General features: G+C 46.0%; 1 pseudogene; it reads right to left on the reverse strand.

The window, feature by feature from the left end:
• Positions 1–4968: 4968 nt before the first annotated feature.
• LOC131382510 (large ribosomal subunit protein uL11-like) lies at positions 4969–5466 on the reverse strand (annotated as a pseudogene).
• Positions 5467–7354: the final 1888 nt, after the last annotated feature.

Genomic DNA, 7354 nt, shown 5'->3' on the forward strand with positions numbered 1-7354 from the left:
GTGGCTCACGCCAGTAATTCCAGCACTTTGGGAGGCCGAGGCAGGTGGATCACAACATCAAGAGATTGAGACCATCCTGGCCAATATAGTGAAACCCCATCTTTACTAAAAAAACAAAAATTACCTGGGCGTGGTGGCAGGCACCTGTGGTTCCAGCTACTTAGGAGGCTGAGGCAGGGGAATCGCTTGAACCCAGGAGGCAGAGGTTGCAGTGAGCCAAGATCGCACCACTGCACTCCAGCCTGGTGACAGAGTGATACTCTGTCTCAATAATAATAATAATAATTAATTAAATTTTTTTAAAAAGGAAAAGAAAAAGGAAAACAAAATCCCACGTCCTGTTTGTATGAATATTTATATGAAAATTTTATCCAACTACAAAAACACATTTTTATGTTAAATGTGTTTTGTTATAAAGGAAACCGAATATGGACTAGTGGTCAGATGATATCAGAGAATCATTAATATTTTTAGGAGGGCTAATAGCCTTGTGGTTATGAAGGAAAATGTTCTTCTTTTTAGGAGATATGTGCTGAAGGGCTAAGCGTTATGTCTACAATTTATCTTCTACATATATTGAAAACTTACACAGAGAAAAAAGCAAATGTGGTAAATATTAGAAGTAGTTAAATTTAGATACTGGGTGTACGGGCAGTCATTGAACTAGTAATTAAAGGTCTGTGAATCAGTTGGAATTGCTTCTGGCTGCAAATAAAACTCAACTGACAAGAGTTTCAATTTTAAGAACCTTCAGCCTTGCTAAACGAGAATTGCAGCAGTTGTCCATTTAGTGTTGGTGCAGCCACTCAGTGATGCCATTGAGACCCCATATTGATCTATCCATCTGCCTTGTCATTTTCAGCAGATTGGCTTCTGACACTGTCAATTCATGATTGCAAGACAGCTGCTGCAGCTGTAGGCACTGTCACACTCACAGACAGGATGTGGGTGGGGAAGAGCAAAAGCAAACTCTCCTCTTGCACTTGCATCATTTATCAGAAAGCAGAGTCTTTCCCTGAAGCCCCCAGGAGACTTCTACTTATACCTCAGTGGCCCGAATGGTCCTACGTCAATCCTAGCTACAGGGGGGTCTAGGGAAGGAAATCAACACGTGGAATTTATATCTATTGTGATTCATCCCCTTGGGCTACAGGTGTACTGTCACCCTGAACAAAAGTGGTGTTAACAACAACAACAAAAAAGTTAAAAAAAGGAGAAAATGGCAGCTGTTTGTCATTGGCTAAATAGATACCCTTTTTCTCTGGAAAGGAAATTGTTCTGTTTCACAAGATATCAGAAATGATTTTTAAATGAAACTAAAACTCCTGCCACATGACATCAGATTGATGTTTAACAGAAAGATAAATGGTGCCTGAAAGGAGCTTTTAGTTTCTCGTTTTTCTTTAGCTCAGTAAAAACAAAGTTTTTGGCTATCCATGGAAACTATTTTTTGCTTAACTTTCGATTTTGGTAATACATTTCCATATACAGTTTACTTTCAACAATTGTTTTCATTGTGATAGACATTGTGAGGCAGAATAGAATATATATTTCTACTCATCATATTATTAGCCACCATTTCTTGAGTGTCCCTTATATGCAAGGCATTATAATGTGGTTACATCTTCTCTCATTTATGTAAGAGGATGTGCCCGGCTGTTACAAAAAGCCCTAGATCAAGTCTGAGTCATCAGACTTAATAAAGAAGAAGAAAACAGAAAGTTTTCAACAACCATTCTAATTTCTACTTCATTCCCAGCCTGTGTGAGGCCACTATAATAAGACACTCTTGACATCTGGGCTCTTAAAATGGAAACTCATTTATTGGTTAAAACAAAGAACAGCCATAACTAGAATTCCCGTCTGTTCCCTTCCCTATCCCTTGGCCCAAGGGTAGGGTTTCTTTTAGAAAGGAAGCAAGACACTCATTGTAGAGTCTTAGCTCAGTAATAGTCACCTAATCATCACTGGGGGCCACAGTCACGTGTCCTGGAAAGGCACAAAAGGCATGACCTATGCCCAGAAGGTCTCTGAGTGTGCAGAAGTCCTTCATCATCAGGCCGTTTGGTGATGATTTAGCATGTGGTATGGATGACTGAGGTCCACCTTCTAACTCTGGTTGACTGCCGAGAGATGCTGTGAAGTGCTGTGTTGTTTTCTGGAGTCTTAGCAAAGAAGAGAAGCATAGGCTGACAGCACTCTTGGGCTACCCCATGGCTCTTGGCCATTTGTAGTCTCAGGTAAGCCTAGTTGAAGAGAAGCTCAACAGAGCCAAGGCTGGCAGAGAGGACCAAGAGGCTATAGGCTGGTGGGTTGAAGTGAAGGTAGTGGGTACACCACTGGGAAACTAGATACTGGTTTCTGAAGGAAGAAACCATTTGGAGGGAGAAGGGCCAGAGGAACATATGAACATCCAGGTCAGGAGATGAAAGTTAGATCAACATCTGGCAAATGAGCAGAGAGTAGACATAGACAGAGAGCAGAGCAATGCCTGAGTGGAGCTTGTAGAGTCTCCTACTGCGTGTTCCTTCACTTAACAAAGATTTTGTTAGTATGCACTATGTGCCAGAAACTGTTCTAGGTACCAGGAATATAGGAGTGAACAAAACAAAGATTCCTGCCCCTCACTCTCCGTGTAGTTATAATTTGTTTCTTCCACTTACATTCTAGTGAGGAAAACAAATTATAAACAAGATCTATGAATAAATTATAAGTAAATTATGTAGTATGTTAGTGGCAAATAGTAAGCAAAAAAAGCAAGCAGCAAAAAAAGATAAAGGAGGGTAAAAACGCTGTGCTTACAACACAGTGGCCACTAGCCTTGTGTGGCTGATGATATTTAAATTAGTTAAAGTTAAAAATTCCATTTCCATGTCATACAAGCCGCATTTCCAGTGCTCAAAAGCCTCATAGTGGCCATCCTATTGGACAGTGAAGATAAAGTTTCATCAAGCAGAAAGTTCTGTTGGTCAGTGCTTTTATAAAGGGTGCAATATTTAGGTGGGGTGGGTAGGGAAGGTCCTACTGCAAAGATAACTTTTAAATAAAGACCCAATGGAGTTGATGGGGTTGATGGGCTGATGGGCTGACTCATGAGCCTGCCTAGAGGAAGAGTATTCCAGACAGAGGGAACGGCAAGTGCAAAGTTCGGGAGATGGGAGTGAAGCCCATGTGGCTGGAGCATAGTCGACGGGGTAGAGTAGTAAAAGAGGAGGTCAGAGAAGTGAATGGAGGGAACAGATCCTGAGGCCCCTGTGGACTTTTGTAAGGACTTTGTATTTTACCCTAAGTGAGATGAGAACCATTAGAGGTTTTGAGCAGAGGAGTTTCATGATCTGATTTAGATTTTTAATAGAACCCCTGTCGCTGCTGTGATGAGGATAGATTGACAGTGGGCCAAGGCACAGGTAGGGGATAAGTGAGGGGATATTGCAATAACCCTGGAAAGAGGTGGGGGTGTCTAGGCTGGTAGCAGTGGTGGTGGTGAAAAGTAATCAGATTCAGGATATTCTTTTGAAGGCTCAGGCAACATGATGCCTGACTGGGGTGTAGGGTTTAAAAGAGAGAACAGACGAAGGTTTTCTGGTCTGAGCAACAGGAAGAGTGGAGTTTTCACTCACTAAGATGGGGAAGCAGGGGGTGGAACGAGTTTGAATGGAATCAGATCAGGAGTTCCATTTTGGACATGTTAAATGTGATACGCCTACTCAGCATCCCGTGGATGTTGAGCAAGTGGTGCTTGCTGGACTTAGAAATTTGGGACTTGTCGGCCTTGTGGTATTTTAAATCACGAGGCTGGTGACATCCTTAAAGGAGTGGGTTTAAACAGAAAATAGAAGAGGTGGCCGGGCTCATGCCTGTAATCCCAGCACTTCGGGAGGCCAACGCAGGTGGATTGCTTGAGTCCAGGAGCTTCAGACCAACCTGGGCAACATGGTGAAACTCTGTCTCTACCAAAAATAAAAATTAAGAAACAGCCAAGCATGATAGTGCATGCCTGTAATTCCAGCTACTCAGGAGGTTGAGGTGGGAGAATCACCTGAGCCCGGGAGCTCAAGGCTGCAGTGAGCCGAGATTGCACCACTGTACTTCAGTCTCGGCAACCAGCGTGAGACCCTGTCAAGAAAGGAAAGGGGCCGGGCGCGGTGGCTCATGCTTGTAATCCCAGCACTTTGGGAGGCCGAGGCGGGCGGATCCCGAGGTCAGGAGATCGAGACCACAGTGAAACCCCGTCTCTACTAAAAATACAAAAAAATTAGCTGGGCGTGGTGGTGGGCGCCTGTAGTCCCAGCTACTTGGAGAGGCTGAGGCAGGAGAATGGCGTGAACCCGGGAGGCGGAGCTTGCAGTGAGCCGAGATTGCGCCACTGCACTCCAGCCTGGGCGACAGAGCGAGACTCTGTCTCAAAAAAACAAAACAAAACAAAACAAAAAAACAAAAAAAAAAAAAAAAAGGGAAGGGAAGGGAAGGATAGAGGAGGGGAGGGCAGGGGAGGAGAGTGGAGGTGAGGGGGTCCAAGACCACATGCCTGAGGACGCTAAAGATAGGAGGTTAGTAAAGGAGGCAATAGAAGGAGCAGCCAGTATTGGAAGAGAAAAGCCAGGAGAAGCAGGTGCATGAGGCTTAGTGAGGCAGGGTTCACAAAGGAGGAAGGGGGCAAGGTGTCACATGCAGAGATGAGTACTCAGAACTGACAGCTGGATTGCACCCTGTGGGGGGTAATTGATGACCTTGTGAGGAGTAGATATGTTGAGAGATGGGGATGAAAGTTGTTCACAGTGGGTTGAGGGAGAATTGAAGCAAATGATCCTTTCAAGATATAAAGGTGAGTAGAGAGCTGGGGTAGTAGCCAAGAGAAGAACAGGGAGGCCAAGAGAAAGTTATTGTTGCTGTTTTTGTTTCTTGGGGTTTTTTTTGTTTGTTTGTTTTTCAAATGATCCTTTATTGAAATATTTTCCTTTGTACTTCTTAACTAGCTGGGCATTCCACAGCACCACCGTTGATGTCATCTATGATATCATGAGGGTGGCAGCCATCAACATTGCAGCCCACAGACTGGGGAGTCCCCAGGATCTCTTTAATGATTCCAGAGAGTTCTCTGGCTAAAGATCAGTGCCACATGTGTCGAGCAATGTTGACAATCTCATCAAAAGTGATATTTCCACTGTGTTTAATATTTTTATGTTTCTTTCTGTCTCTTGGCAATTCCTTGAGGGCTTTGATGATCAGGGCAGAGACAGAAGGCACCACCTCAGTCTGGGCCTCTCTGTTCTGAATGATCAGTTTCACGGTAATCCTCAGATCCTTTCAGTCACTGGTTGCTTTAGCAATGTCATCACCAACCTTTTTTGAAGACAGACCCAGGGGGCCGATCTTGGGGGCCAACACAGACGTGGCACCCACTTCATCCCCAGTACACCTTAGGTATATGACTTCGATCTCATTGGGGTAAAACTTCGGCAGCATGGCAGAGGTGGCTAGATTCAGGACGACCGAAGAAAGTTGCACCTTGGCCTCCTCCCAGCTGAAAGCCGAAAGCCTTGTTGCTGTTTTTTGAAGAGATGCTTGGAACAACAGCTTGCTTGTAAGATCTAGTAAAGAGAACGTTTGAGGACACATGAGCAGAAGGGAAGAAAGACTGGAGGGGAGAGAGATGTGGGGAGGAATTGGCCTGTGCCAGGAGCCTGGAGACAGGAGGGGTGGCAGAGCCCAGGGCCTGAGTGCAGGCAGGGGCGCGGGTGTGGGGATGAGAACTCAAGGAAGTCCTCTCCCATGCTTTTTAGATCTTTAGTGACACAGGAAACACAGTCATCAGTGGAGAGTGAGTGTGGGAAAATTTTCAGGAGAGAAGAGAGGTCATTTAGGGAAGTGGGAATGTCAATGGACATGAGAAATGCAGTCCAATGGCAGCCCAGCCCAAGGACCAACCTGGTGCTGAGACTTTGAAGGGAGACTAGTCAGTGAGGGGTGATCTTCTCCTGGCCAGACCCTCTCCCCAGACTGGGCCAGATGGAAGATCCTGACACATTCCAGAGAATTCCTGCTCTGGCAGGCTAGCTCCCAAGCAGCTCTTTCCACCAGCCGATGGGCCAGTGGGGTTGGCTTGAGCAGACTGTGTTTCCAGCACTTTAATGCAGTTTCTGTCACTGGAGGATTTGTCCAGTGCTGGGATGTGGAGTGACAGCAAAACCCGATGCCTCAGGCATGGCTGAAGTGCTGAAGCACAGAGGGTGCACCTGGGGAGAGGCCACAGGGTTGGTGACCTCTGTGGGTGTGAATGACCCCAGGCACTGTTTCAGTGTTGGGGTGGGTGGCTGGGTAGTGCTCCTGTGTCAGGGGTTGACATGTCCAGTGTCAATGTCCTTCCTCAGTGCCATGTGCCAACCTTTAGGTTCCAGAGGGCCTTTCGAGTGACCTGCCATGGTTCCTCCATGACTAGCTTCTGGGGTGATGGGGTGGCACCTCACCCTGTCTAAGCTGAAACTCATCACACTGGATTGTAATTCATGGTCTATTGTCTGTTATCCCTGGGCTGTAAGTGTAAGAACCCTCTCCAGCTTTCTTACCACTTTATCCCCAATGCCTGGCAAAATACGTGAATACATGAATACATACAAGAGGGCAGGTGAGAAGGAAGGACGGGAGGAAGGAAGAGGGAAGGAAGGAAAAAAGAAGGGAAAGAAAAGAAAGAAAGGAAGGGAGGAGGGGAGGAAGGAAGGAAAGGGCAGATATGGAATCCCTGCCACTATAGCAGGGCTATTCCGCTGAGGGTTGCAATGATGGATCTGAATCAGTGGTAGCCTCCATAGGGGATGTAGCGATGAGGTAGGGTAAAAGGTAGTGGGTGCCATAAAGAGGGCTTTCAGCAGGGCTCTCTAAAACCAGGAAGACACACATGAGATTGCAGGGCATAACCAGGAAGACTGGGATGCCACTGCCTGGCCAGATGGGGGTCTGATCCACTCTCCTAAATGACCCCTCTTCTCTCCTGAAAACTTTCCCACACTCATTCTGCACTGATGACTGTGTTTCCTGTGGCACTAAAGATCTAAATCAGAACCCCAGACAGGCCCTGGCCCAGCTCTGTGGGGAAGGTGCAGGGTGAGTGTGTTGAAAGGCTGGAGAGGAGGCCGCCTGCAGCTGGGAATCCACAGAGGGCTGTATTAGTCCATTTTCACACCGCTGATAAAGACATACCTGAGACTGGGAAGAAAAAGAGGTTTAATTGGACTTACAGTTCCACAAGGCTGGGGAGGCCTCAGAATCATGGTGGGAGGTAAAAGGCATGTCTTACATGGTGACAGCAAGAGAAAAATGAGGAAGAAGCAAAAGCAGAAACCCCTAATAAACCCAT

This window comes from Hylobates moloch, unplaced genomic scaffold, assembly GCF_009828535.3.
Source record: "Hylobates moloch isolate HMO894 unplaced genomic scaffold, HMol_V3 SCAFFOLD_1, whole genome shotgun sequence".
Lineage (NCBI taxonomy): Eukaryota > Metazoa > Chordata > Mammalia > Primates > Hylobatidae > Hylobates > Hylobates moloch.